Source organism: Hemicordylus capensis, chromosome 1 (genome assembly GCF_027244095.1).
Source record: "Hemicordylus capensis ecotype Gifberg chromosome 1, rHemCap1.1.pri, whole genome shotgun sequence".
Lineage (NCBI taxonomy): Eukaryota > Metazoa > Chordata > Lepidosauria > Squamata > Cordylidae > Hemicordylus > Hemicordylus capensis.
The window spans coordinates 184,890,366-184,905,020 of record NC_069657.1 but is presented as its reverse complement, the minus strand read 5'-3'; positions in this window follow the sequence as shown (position 1 = coordinate 184,905,020).

The following is a 14,655-nucleotide window of genomic DNA, read 5'->3' as shown; positions in this document are numbered from 1 at the left end:
CCGTGATGCCTGCCCATGGAGCAAATAGTCATGTATGTGGCACTCTGTGCAATACACTGGAAAGTGCCCCCTCCCCTGCTGGCTTTCTGTCTTCATACTGGTTTTGTTGGCTGTTTACATTATTTAGAGATAGTTTATTAGAAGGATAGGCCACAGCTGTATTGGTTAGCTACTTAACTGTCCAAACAGCCTTTCTCAAGAATATGAGGGAGAGATCAGTAATTATATGAAGAAGGGATTTGTACTTACCTTCTCTTCTCCACCGGGCTCTTTGTGATCACAGGGGCTTGTTCCAGGCTCCCCCTCACACTTCCCACTAAACTCCTGCAAAACTCCAGTGTCCTGTTTGCTATCCTCTGTTCGCTATGCTCTTGGGCCTTCACCTCTTATGTAGAAAGTAGGCTTCAAACTGAGACACAGGATGTGGGTCAAAGGAATATCAAAGGAATGTGGGGCCTCCCACAGCCCTAGCTGACTCCACTCCCTCCAGGCAGGGACAAACAAAAACACTGGAGTTTGCTAGCCCTGGCAAATCACACACACAGAGACTAGGACTTATCCCTTAAAGCGAAACCAGCCCCTCAAAATCTCTCCTTCTCTTGTTAGTTAGTTTGAAGGGGGGAATGGCTAGATGTAGAAAACATCTTAGAAAAGCTTGCTCACCACCTCAAGCTGCTTCTGTTCTTCTCAGAGTAGGCTTCAAACAATATTGACTAGTCTTGCTTGGTGCTTGCCATGTTGTGGTTCAACCCACATCAAGATGTGGTGAGTCACAATCTTCACCTGTATCAAAGCTGATGACTACTTCTAAATTGTGGAATTTGCTTGTTACAGCTGTGCCACATTATCAGCATATTAGAACCCTTGTGAACTAGCCCTATGAGCAAATGATACTGACTGCCAGACTTTGGGGAGCCAGAATGTGAACAACAGATAAAATGCTAATTTTAGAGTCAACATCTGATGGGAGAAGGGGCTTGCTCTAATCATTCAGAGTGGTAATTTGTTTTGAATAGCTTCAAATAAGGAAAATGTTCGTTTTGAACCATACATACCTTTCTAGTTCAGTTTCTCTGTTTCAGAAGTGTCGTGTACCAAAAATATTCAGTTCTAATTCAGGATTTCTAATTCAGGACTTTGAAAGGAACAAATTTAGAAATTGAGAGAACAAAAATTTGAAGTTTTGAGCTTTAACTTTGGACGAACATTAGGACTCTCATTTGGCTTCAGTGGACAAAACGGGAATCACACTGTAAGACTGCTAATTTGTATTAATACTTCCCTAAGCAGAAAGCTGAGCTGACCATCAATATCTTCTACACAGTGCACTCTGGACCAAATCTTCTAGTTCAGTTCCAGTCATACCACCTGTGCAGTTTCTGGAGATTTTTGGTTTCCAAATACAGCACATGCATAATTCATACAGTCCATATTTAGGGGAAAGACTGAGGATGGATACATCCTCATCTTTTAATAAGAAGAACAGTTCTTGTCCTCTTCTAGATTTTCTGTATTGACTCCATTGCCTGTGTGCAGAGAGATTCATAAACTGCCTATTTGCCAAGATTTAAATGCCTAACCTTTCTGATTGCACTAGGGATTGAACTATGGTTCTTGAGAGAGGTTATTAAGCTACTGTGCCAGTTATGCTTAATTTTTGAGATTCAGAAGTAAAGTGTGCACTGTAGCCAACATTCTTCTTTGCTCAGCTCAGCACTTTTTTTTTTTAATGTCAACAATTAAGAGTTGCCAGTAAGGAGTATCACAATCAGAAGAAGTCTTCTGTTCACATTAATGAGGTATTAATGAAGCATACTAAAAATCGTATCGCATATTTTTATTTCTTGAAAAGGCCCTTTTAGTTTAGCTAAGCAATGTGCCAGTGGTGTCGTTAATCGAAGTTGTTCAGATAGTCACGATGAAGCAATGTTGTTAGCTTGACCAGATTATGTATCTCACACACGGCATGAAGGTCCATACTTTAGCCTGCAGAAGCCTTCTTAGATATTGCTAATTAGGCATTATAATGCACTGAATATATCTTTCTTCTTATCCTTCTGCCTACACACATCAGCAAATATAGTAGAGAAAGTATTATGCATTCAGCTCTTCCCACTAAGCAAGAAGGATGGTCTACATGGTGGCTTACATGGTGCTGGGGGAGAAACACTGATATTGCTGCCGAGTTCCAGACTTACACAGCTCACACGGGGGAGGTAAATTTCAACCACCTTCCCTTCCCCCAGAAGCCCTCTGTGCCACCTGAAACATGCCCCTGAGGGCTGCACAACCCTCCATATCATTTTGATGCATTGTGTAGAGACTTTCTATGCTAGCTCCGTGCATGCCCATCCAAACCTTAGTGAGTTCTGAACAACCAAAGCCTGATGCTTCAACTGCACAAAGGGTTCCCAGTCATGGAACATCTGTTGTTATCACTGTGCTGATGTGAGTCTCCTAATAAAGTATAGTATTTTTATGTTACAGCCAGAATGATGACAGATGACAGTATTGTAAGATATGGAGTCCATCTTCCTAGAATTTGTTATACTGGCCAAACTGTCTAGCTTGGGTGTGGAGACGCTGCATGCAGAACACCTTAGAAATCTAGAGTAATCTAGAGTCCTGCTGTGAAGGCAGGTTTGATCCTCCCCCACGAAACACTGTTTAACACCCCTAAATATGTCCTCAAGGGACATGAAGCCTGAGGGGTATTAAAGAGCTCTTCCTGGGAAAGGAGAGTTTGGCAAACATCACCCTCCACTCTTGCAATGGGGCTCTGCTCTGGAGACATTCTGTAATAGTGCCTCTGCACCATTAGTGGAGATTAAGGATTTGCAAGCTGGCTCAGTTCGAGCCAGGTTTGACGTCAAACCAGCTCGGCTCGACAGGTTTGGGGCTGAACGAGACTGGCCTTGGCCGGTCTGAGTTTGAACTGAACCAGGCCCAGTTCTAATTGAGCTGGGTTCAGAGCTCTACTGGTAAAGGAGAATCCGGTGAGGACTACCAGTAAAGGGTCAGGAGGCCTCCCTAAACCTGGAGGAGTCAATTAGTACTTACAAGGATTAGCGGCAGTGACCGGGGGGGGGGGGGCTAGTGGGTGTGGTGGCGGCTCCCCCTGATCGGCCTGCCCTAGAGTAGCCCGGACTGGTGCCGGCTTTGTTTGGGCCTTCTCTGGCCCAGTTTGGGTCTCTGCGCACACATGGAGGCCATTTTAATGACCTCCATACATATGCAGAGGCCATTTGTGTGACCTGCTAAAATGGTCTCCACGCATGTGCAGAGGCTCGAACTGGGCTGGAGAAGGTCAGAACCGGGCTGCTGCCAGCCTGGGCTACTCTGGGGGAGACCAGCTGGGGTGGGGGGAAGTCACTGACCCTGCCGATACTAGTACTTGTAAGTACTAAATGACTCCCATCCTGCCCCCTCTAGGTTTAGGGAAGCTTCCCTGCCCCTTTACTGTTAAAGGGGAATTCTCACTGGATTCTCCTTTACCAGTAGAGCTCTGAACCGGTTCGGCAGACAAACTGGACCGGGTCCAGTTTGACTGGAGCCAAAACCAAGATGGGCCAGGTCAGTTTGAATCTGGTTTGGATTCGAACCAAACCGGCAAAACTGGTTTTTGTGTACATCTCTAGTGGAGATAGCCACTGTATTTGAAAAGTTCCACTATATTAGATATGAGGGTGTTCTCTTTCTGTCTCTCTCTCCCCCTCGCTCCTCTCTCTCTGTGTGTGTGTGTGTGATGTATCTATATTTGTCAGATACAAAATAGAAGAGCTTAGATTGTCATCTCCTTCTAATGATTCCTTATAGTCATTTCTCCTGTACACAAAACTTCCACTGAGATCAAGTACACAACATGCATCTGAAGGATAAGATGATTGTGTGTGTATGTATAAGAAATGTGCACCAAACAACGAATTATAAAGCATATTATTATTATTATTATTATTATTATTACATTTATATCCCGCTCTTCCTCCAAGGAGCCCAGAGCGGTGTACTACATACTTGAGTTTCTCTTTTACAACAACCCTGTGAAGTAGGTTAGGCTGAGAGAGAAGTGCCTGGCCCAGAGTCTGAATTTGGGTCTCCCCGGTCCTACTCCAGCACTCTAACCACTACGCCACACTGGCCCTCTATATTTATTCTATATTGTATATAATTATTCTATATACAAGACATTTTTAAAATTAACTCTTTTTCCTGTGCCATTTTACAGGTCCGCACCTCCCCCTGCCCCCCACCCAAACCACACAAACACTTTCTAACATTCAGTGATAGGTTGTGGCTCTGGCTCAACTGTTTCATATCCCATGCACTAAACTCTGGGATCTGAGCACAAAAAGATACCATCCTGAAGTAGAAGAGTAGTAGTAATAGTCGTAATAATAATATTTGGCCCGTTGCCCAGGTTGTGTTTGTCTAGTGAGATTTGTAGCATGCTGACCTTGTGGACTTTACAGTAAGGAGAGAGCAGAGAGGTCTGGAGTGGAAGGCATCACAGTGTCAGGATCAAAGGCCTAATTGTCTGTTTCCTAGAAGTCTGAGTTATTGGCAGCTGCCATTACAGCATCTCGTATGCTGTCACACAGCACAACCAACCAGCATACGCTAATTGCAGTGGCCTTTTCATCAAGTAAGATCATCCAGCTAACCACAAAGAGCTGTCTCTCCATTAGTACAGGCAGTAAGCTGGCTAGATCAGCCAGGCTACTTGGGTATGATTGGACTGTCATATTGTTATGATTTGTTCAAGTTTAGAGCATTTAGCAGATACCCTTTGCACCTCTCTTTGTACCTGAATCCTATAACCTGCCTGCCCCTATCATTTAAGAGGGTACTGTAGCTTTTCAAAGTTCAGCAATGCACAATTGCAGGCAGGCAACTGGTCTCTGACAAGAGATCAATACTGTCCTTCCAAATGCTGGAGTCAAGCTGCTGGGTCTGTCAGAGGGATGTGTGCTGTAATTGGATCATGGATGCAGCGAGTCATCTGAGTCTCCCTTCAGCACTGTCACAGCTGTCAGATGTCATCCCTTTGTACAGCTGTCACTGCGGGAGGGTTGTGGCTCTTTTTCTGTTCTAACCCAATGCAAATGTCCACTTAGCAGATGAATATTGAAGATATTAGACACTTCTTTATGCCTTTATGCAAAATAAAGATCTGTGTCATCTGTGAATTTCATGGAAATAAGTTGCAATTTATTCACTGTGAGAAAAGGGAAGTGAAGCCTGTAAAAATGAGAAATTATTTGGTTCAGGCTATTAAAAAAAAGAGAGAGAATATTTTACAGAATAAACAAAATATGGAGATTTTTGCCCCCCTGGTGGGAAGAGCAACTCACAGATCAGTATTTTCAAGGAAAGGTTGGGGATTTACTTTTGTTTTAAATTTGTGATTGAAGAATTGGTATATCTCTTCCAACATACCTACACTCTGAGAGATAGGGGAGTAACTCCAGTGGCAACTGGAGCAGATTTTTCATTCCTTAAAAAGTTGTGTATGACTCATAGAAGAGTGGAGTCCCAATGCTTATGTTTAGGGTAACAACAGGATTGCCTTTAAGTTGTATATTTTATATAGAAGAAAATAGAAAGAAGTGAAAATGGAGAAAGATACATTTGGATAAATAGAACATGTCATCACAAATCTCTTATTGCAAATGCTTTCAGAACTGAAAATAAAAGCAACTCTGAGGCATAGATAGGTAACTATTTAATGTGTTGCTTGACAGGTGGTTCATCTAAGAAGGAGAGGATGTTCTATTGGAGAGGATGTTCTAAATAATTTGATTTGTGTCTCCCTCACTTCTTCCATCTCTGGTATCTGTACCCAACTCATTATTGGCATCATTATGCTCACCATGACAATTAACATGGCTTAGTGAAATAAGCCAAATTATAAATTCATTAAGAGTGAAAGCAATCTCATACGTATTTACTTTCTCATCAGACTTGTGTATTATGAGATCAATTCTGACTAGATCTGAAGCAGAATTTGCTAGTTTTAAAAGCATTTTAAAATTTCCTCCAACAAATGCCAGCTTTGTCTTTTTGGTCAGAGACAGGGCTATCTTTGACTTGACTGCCTAGTTCTCCCCATCCTCCTCCCTTTCCTTTCTTCTTGAGAACAAGACCACACACCTCTTCTGCCATCAAGTAGCTCAAGCGGGCCCTCTGACCAGAGAGCATGATTCTCATTTCTTATACGTTACCTTATTGCTCAGTGGGCCACCACAGAACCACTGAACCAATCCACAAAATATTCTCACTGTGAATATCCTTGTAACATTTGGAGATGAAGTCATCTCTTGTGCTCTTGTAGTTCTCAGGATTTCCATGAAGGGATGAAGTAGTTTGGTGAAAGATCAAAGAGAAATGCAGCAGAAATGTGTGTGGAGTAGGCAAAAGTAGACTTCAGGGGTGCAATTTCTATAAGGAACATGCCTCTGGCTTCACAGGCAAAACTTCCCCTGGTGGAAGCTGGAACAGGTGACTTATTACTTAAATATTTTGTCACTTGTGATCTTGATATATTAGAGTTTTGGGTAAATATGTGAGTGATCCACACTTCCTTTGCACTTCCTTTCGTTTTGCATAATATGATTTCAGCTACCTGAAGTACTACAGGAATAATGGATTACTGATATGGAAATTTTCTTTGAAGTGTGTTTAACAACCTGATTGACCTAGGTTATTGCTACCTGCAGTGTAATATACATCAAAAGGTCCTTGCTTAGATGATACAGGAATCTTTGAAAATGTTCTGTTTCTTAAGGTTATACACCTCTGAGGAGTGCATATGGGAAAGCTAAATAGGCAACCCCAGAGATAAGTGCATGTACATTTTAAAAATATTGTTTATGATTAATTACATTAGTGAGTCCAAGCAATCCTCCCTTGATTTGCAATAACGAGTGTCATGTGATTTCTACTGAAGGAGAAGTATGCATCAAAGGTAGATTAAAGAATGGTTCTGTATCATTCTATATTCCATATGTAAATTTATAGCAATGATGTGCTTGGAAAAGATAGCTTACCCTCTATTTCTGTGCTACTAAATACAATTAAAAATTCACAACTCTGGTTTATGGGATTTTAAATGAATTTGATCTCTCTTTTGGGCAGGGCAAATAAGTGTTTTGTGATGTATTATTTTACAAAAAAAGAGGAAAAAGAAAGAAGGAAAAGAGAGAGACCATCGTTCTGGCTCATTTAATTTTGCGAGTGAATGATCTAAGATTAACTACAGACTAGTCAGTGCAGTTTAAAAGCTGAAAGCAATTTTCAGCCATAGATGGTAATGCCACATTTAGTCCACAACCGAATGACTCTAAATGACTAAGCTGTAAGGTCTTTGTATATGACCACAGGGCCTGATAAAGCCATAGGAACACAGTAAAAGCACAAAAATAGTTCCAATTTATTTGGTGCCATCACCTTAATGAGATTAATACAGACGTGTTCATGTGCCTAATTGGTGATTTTGTTTTAACTGGTAATGAAGGATTAAAACTTCAGGCATCAGGATACTTACAAGAAAGGGGATCTGAGCGAAAAGTTTTTAATTATAAAAGGCAGCTAGTAAAATATTCTACTAACTGTCAAAAATAAATATGCATATATAAACATACATAGATATATTCACAGACAAAGGAAATGAAAGGGAGAAAGTTATCTTAGCAGGAATAATGATGTGAAATGTCTGAAGTTACAAAGGGAGAATTTCTCTCTCACAAAATTTGCTTTAGGACTAAAAACCAGATCTAGAGGAGCCTTGCTTTACAGCTCTCAAATGTTGAAGGGGAAATTATGGTACCTGGATCTAGATCCAGGAATTTCACAGAGATATAACAACCAATCTGGCCTTTCATCTGAGTGTGCAGAAAGAAAGAAACAGTGATGGAGAAATTGGACTTCAGTTTAAGTGCAATGTGAAAATCACAATGTTTCTTCATTTCCATGGTAAGACATAACCAATGGTTCTTTTCAGCCACAAGTCTACTGGTGGTAAGTGAAAAATGACAACCAATCCCAAAGAAGTGGTCTCTGTACACATGTACAGAAGGTATTGAGACAGATCCCAAGAACTGTTAACAGAAGGGAAATAACCACTAGCACTGATCTATAGATGCATGCATAAAGGTTTGCACAAGAGTCCACACAATGATACATGCACTTCCCGTGCTTCTGTTTGCAAAAGAGGTTGCATAAGTGGAAGGACAGTTTAAACTTTGTTTTACTTTCCTCCCACAATGTTCTAATGTGAAGTGTGAACAAGTGGATGGTCATGAGTGGATGGTCATTTATGCAAGTAGAAACGTACCTTTGGTTCCAACCCATTGTTTCTAAAACCTATAATATATGTAGCAAAGAACTGTACATCCCAAAGTCCATGTAAATGCTTTGCATTATCAGCAGGGGCAAAAATGAAGAGCAGCTCAGGAAAGTGAAGAAGCTTGGTCAGAGTCTAAGCAAGAAAGAATCCAGATATATTTACAGAAACCATTAAGATGAATGGGTTTGCAGCATTCCTAGTTATTTAATTGTTTTAATTTTCTATCCATAGTAATTAAAATGCATTATAATGCAACCAGTCTAGAAGAAATGAAGGATACAACATTAGGACGCCTTCTTTATATATTCAGCTTCCTGCTTCCTTGTACGCCTCTCCTAACTGTGAAATTGGACACCATACCTATGCTCACCTATCCAGGATGTTCTGTGATTTCTATTTCTGAGTTATCATTTCCTGTCCAAATACTTCCAGTGAGTCTTGGTGTGTTGCATAATTAATTAATTGTGGTTTTCCAACAACAAAAGTTCTCAAAGTGCTTTCTGCAGGGAAAAAAATGGTTTCCTGTTCCCAAAGGGCTTACAATCTAAAAAAAGGAACACAAGGAAGACACCAGCAACAGCCACTGGAAGGCTTGAATAGGGAGAGTTACCCTTTCCCTGCTAAATGAGAGCTGTCACTATAAAAGGTGCCTATTTGCCCAATTAGCAGGGGCAAGAATGATCAGAACTGCATCCTGCCTTCAGCTCTCTTTGCTTCAAACATGCTTATTCTCTTAGGTGGTCAGTATCTCTGTTTCGAAAAACTAAAACAGTGGAATTCTTTCCACAAATGTATCCCTGTGGGAAATCCATAGGCTTCACCCATATAAATTCACCAAAAGGGCTGCTTTTAATCTGAAGATTTTTTCATTTCAGGGGCGATGTACCCAAGCTTCCCCTAAGAAGTGAGTAGATCCTTCTTGCTGCTGAAATCATATGACAAACAATAGCACTGTCAGCATAAATGCACCCCCGCCCCTTAACACAATGTCTTCTTCTTGCAGAGGCTACTCAAGACCATTTAAATGCTAACACTATTAAGTGTGCGCCAAAACCCAAACATTCAGCCTAAGTCATTAAAATTTAATTATAAAGGGGCAGCTGAGCCCAATATGAGATTTTGATTCAGGGGCCAGGCAGAAGAGAATACAAACATGTACAACTGAAATCACCCAACCAAACCTGAAATCACTCAACCAAACTAAACCCAGCTAACCACAATAGCCCAGTCAGTTGTGTAGTAGTAGAATTTTTTTTCTTACAAAAACCCACAATATCCTTTTTCCTTCTATATTTTCTTTAACCCTAATGCATTTCTTCATTTTATACACAGCCAAACCTGTGTTGTACGCAGATATCTCAGTTCAAAAAGATAACTGCCTCTTGTAAAAGTGTAATGCTAGCACAACGTAGATCCTATTCGTGTGTTTGTCTGTCACTGGCCTTAACCAAATCCAGTTTAGCCAGTTTGCAATATTTATATTAGGTGCTCCTTACAGAACACACTACATATCACCATCTGTATCTCTTTTCCTGAATGTCAGTGCTATAACCAGAATGATGTTTTCAAATATTTGTTTCTTTCCCCAACTTTTCTATCCAGCCTCTGGGTTAATATTGAGATGCTTTATTAGCAGAAAAATAGGAAACCCTTCAAGTTCTCCTTGTACTATATTTGGGCTTTGATTTTACATTATCTACCCCTTTAAAAAATGCCTCTGTCTAACAATATGGTATGCTGCAAGATGCTACCTTCCCAGAGAATGAAGACAGGAATATATTTTACATTTCTTGTCAGATTGAACTTTAAGACATCTTGACTGCTTTCTCTATAATTTAAACATCACAGCCCAAATGGCAGCATGCTTTGTTCAGTTCCAGTTGTGTGAAGTTTTAGTGCTTCATTGATTCCAAGGAAGCCTATAGCTGGCACATCCAGTAGGGCGCTTGAATCACACTTCCCTGCTGCAGCATGTCAAACCATTATAGGAGGGACCAGAATGTCACCGTGGTCTCAATGGTTCGTCAGCTGAAGGATACGGCTAACAAATGTAAAAACCAAACTTCAGAAGAGCTGCTTTTCTGTGCTAAGTGATCTGTATTCCCTCTGAATTTACTTTCCCCTAACCCCGTGAAATTAACAGTACTTTCTGACATCCGACCCTCTGACCTCACATATAATAAGAATTTAAAAAGCACCATGCATGAGTGTGCCCGTGTAATGCAAAACTGGAAAAAATGACCATGTCACCATTTTTATTATACAAAAACCTTCTCCGTCTCCATTGCATGCTTCATATGGTGAGTGCTCGGTTTAAAAGTTATTATAAAGGAAAAACACAGTTTTAAGCGTAATAATTCACTCTTCATGACTTTTATAGACAATAAATTGTAGCAAATACACATTGCAAACCCCCCTGCTCCCCCACCACCCAAAAAGGCTTTCCATGCCATTAAGGCAGATGTTTACCAAGATAAGTGTTAAAATAGGCGAGGGATGGTTCAAAAGGAAGTCACTACTAGGGAGCTGGTTGCCAAGGGTGCAAGTGGATGCACAATGTGAAGGTCTCCGGGTTTAAGAGGCAGAAGCAGGAAAGTGTTATGTGGAAATGATTTTGCAGTTATCGGGCTCAGGGGATGACAGCGTACAAGAGTAAGAACAAGGTGCTGTGTGGCTTTTTCTTCACTGTGAAGTAAAGATTGGCAGCTGGAAGTAAGGCTTACAGGCAGACCTGCACACAGGACCTCTTCACCCAGGACTCATAATCACTACTCAAAGGAAAATGCATTTACCAGTAAAAAGCGGCTGTAGCCATCAGAAGTGTGCTTAAAACACCACTTAAATATCACTTTATACTCTATTACTTGCAAACTGTGGCTTGGTATTAAATTATACTTGCATAGGCTTTTGCTTAGGTGCTGATAATGCTTTTGAGGTTGCATTGGTGAGGAAGCATTTAGGCTGCTTTACAAGAGACGTGACTGGAATAGACCATCGCGCTGACAGTGACAGGGTGAAAAATTGCAGAACTGTACTTTCTTTCCCCATATAGATTGTAATTTTAATTGTCATTGTGGCCCTTCTGTTTTAATTATGGGACTTCTTTGATATATACCAGGACATCGTATTGAATGAAAATATGGTGCTATAATAGTCTCTTTATAATTAATGACCACATGTAGATCTTGGTGCATAAAAAGGAAAGGAATAAATGAACAATTTATTTAACTAGGTTTTGGATTTCTTTCTGTCTTCCAGTGAATATAAAATGATCCTAGGGCTTCTGAGGCTGTTTAATGCAAGGATTGCACAGAATATTTAATAAAATTACACTGAGGCAGATTACAAAACAGATTATGTGATACTGGCAAAGATTCCACTTAGAAATGGGTCCATTTTTTTGATTGGTGGTGGTCCACAAAAGAACTATCTTAGATTTTGCAACTATCTTTTTTGTTTGTTTATTTGCAAAAAATTGTTTTTAAAATATTTTACACCTTATATGTTGTAAAGCATTAACCTAATCATTTACTAAAATCTCTTGAAATTAAATTTGCACCCTCCTACTCCCCTCCCCTTTTTTGCAAACTGCAGATAAGAATTCCTCTCCTTCACTTTTGCTTTCAAAATGTGATGGATTTATATTATATTAGTCTCCAGTGTAAAAATTCATCCTGCCTGCTCACTCTTGGACAGGGGCAGTTTCAGAGCAACTCAATTAAAAACATAAAGGGGGAACTAATTTGAATTGTCGGTGCAACACAGGACAAAATATTTTAAAAGAAAACATTGCAGGTTTAATGTTATGCTGTCCCTACATTTTTATTTTTTTTTACCATATAGGAATAACACTGACCTGCAAACACAGTAGAATCGTAAGCCTTTCAGGAGAGTACAAACCTCTGTGGATTTCTGAAAAGCAGACATATTTGTCCAGTGTCTGTCACAGGAAAACTAGAAAATATACCCTGACAAGCTTCTGCTAATTTTATTGTGGCGTAGAGTAGTGTGCATGCATCCTGTGTTATATGACTGCAGTTCAATTGCAGAGCACGATAAAATTGGATCGGCAGAGACAGGGACTACCCTGGGGTCAGCTGCGACCATGCCACTTCGATGTGATGTCTAGTTGGGGTGATGGTGTGTAAATAAACGTAGAGAATTGCAAATCTTGTCATGGCCACGCAGAACAGCTCAAGCATTTAAAGATGGTTGCCCGCAAACCTAACTGGAAGGTGGTTGCTCTGTGTGGTGGCTTAGGAAGGAAGGGGGGGGGGAGAAAAACCTCAATCCTTTTGCTGTAGTCTTCTCCTTTTTGACATATCTGAGATCACTGACCCAGCAATTTATTGCTGAAGGGATTAATCACTAAATTGTTTTTCATTTTAGTGGAAAGTAAAGCAACTAACTAACCACATTCTAATATTGTTCTTTTAAAGCTCAGCTGCCTTGATGTGCACAGATGCTTTTCTGTTTATATTATTTTCTTTGATGTGTGTGTGTGTGTGTGTGTGTGTGTGTGTGTGCGCGCGCTTGCGCTTTAAAGGAGGTGATGGATTTTACTACCTTGCTGTTGTAATGAACACAAAAAGTTTCATGCGATCTCTTTGGTGACTAGTGAACTTTCCTAATGTTAGAGAATAAAATATGATAGAATTCACATTTTCAGCTTATGGAATCTAATTTTATTCCAACACAACCCGTAGTGCTCATTAAAACACACTTACAGCTTTACTACTTTTGACCAATAAGATACATTTTAACCAGTTTGTGCAGTTACACATATCTGTTTTTCTGTTACTTCCCCCTCACACGACAATTACCTTTCATTACAAATTTATAAAATCATTTACATTTTAGCAGTTTAAATGTTTCTGCTGACATTTTGTAACTATTACCCTCTTGTAGAATGGCATATGTTCAGGCAGTTAATAAAAAATTAAATGGAATAGCACTAGACAAGGTGAAGCTTTGTAGCCAAGTGTTCTGCACATTTCTGAAAATACCATCTTTGTGTTGCAAACTGTGAAGTGAGGTTAGGGCGATGCCAATATGTGTATTTGTCATAACTGTCACAGAGTCCATGAACTAGCCAATCATTCTGCTCCTAATTAGACAGTTACATTTTTTGCATTTCAGAAAGCATTCCCCTGTAAGGTGGTATCTAAGATTCTACAATGGCGTTTTGTACATAGAGGGCAGAGAATATTGGCAGAGTTTTTAACTGCTTGTATGACTCCTAAATGAAGATATAAATTCTGTATTATTGAGACCCAAATCTTCTTCAGATTAGAGCAGAGGAAATCTTACAGCAGCTGAAGTGATCAAGTCTTTACTAGAAACAGCTAAGATTCAGAATATATACTGGTCTGTTTTTCTGGATGATGTAAAGAAACAAGAATACCCATAAAAATGTTACTGTTCTGGCAGTCCAATCCTAAACATGCTTACTTAGAAGTAAACCCCAATGAGTTATTTCCTAGTAAGTGTGCTTGGAGTTGCAACTTTGGAGTTTATTGCATATCCATTGATTGTACTTCAGGTATTTGGGCAGTGGAATAGAAAAAGGTCTAGTTGCAAATCAGACCTTTGGCAATCTGACTTAGCCCAATTTTAGTTCTAATTTATGGCACATTCCTTTTAAGACCTGCAAGGACATAGGGAGAATTGAGTTATATGATCCAATTGCCTTAATTGTGAATTCATTTTCTTATAGGAAATTACACACAAAGTGCAACATAAAAGGCGCTTTTTAAATAATGTGGTCATTTGGTTACATTGTGAGATGAAATTAAAATATAGCATTATTATGCCCAAACAATTTTGATTCATTTATCTCAGAAGAAGGCAGTCTGATGTAAGAGCAGTTTACTAAGGACCAGCTCTTCAATCAGATTTGGCAGTACTGGCACTAAAGCTACCTCAGGACAAGAAAGAAAGTCATGCGATTCATAGTTCCTTGGTTAATAAGAGAAGTTTATTATCAGCCTATAGGTTTAGAGGAGCTGTTGAAGTGTCCCCCACTCCAGCACGGCTGCTACAGTTACATTAAATGTTTCTAATCTTTTAAGATTCTATAATACATTTTATTTTGAAGTACATACTTCACTAAAGGGTATCTTACCATGGAATGTGGATAGCTTTGACAAGTAGCTGACAGGATGGTGGCAAAGGAAACAATCCTTTGTGAACTTAACAGAACAACTATTTAACTAGATCAGAGATACTCATTTGTTTCCCCCCAAAATAGGACATGTTGGATCCTTTTTTGGAAGATGGGATGGGAGAGATATAAAAGAGAAAGATTTGGA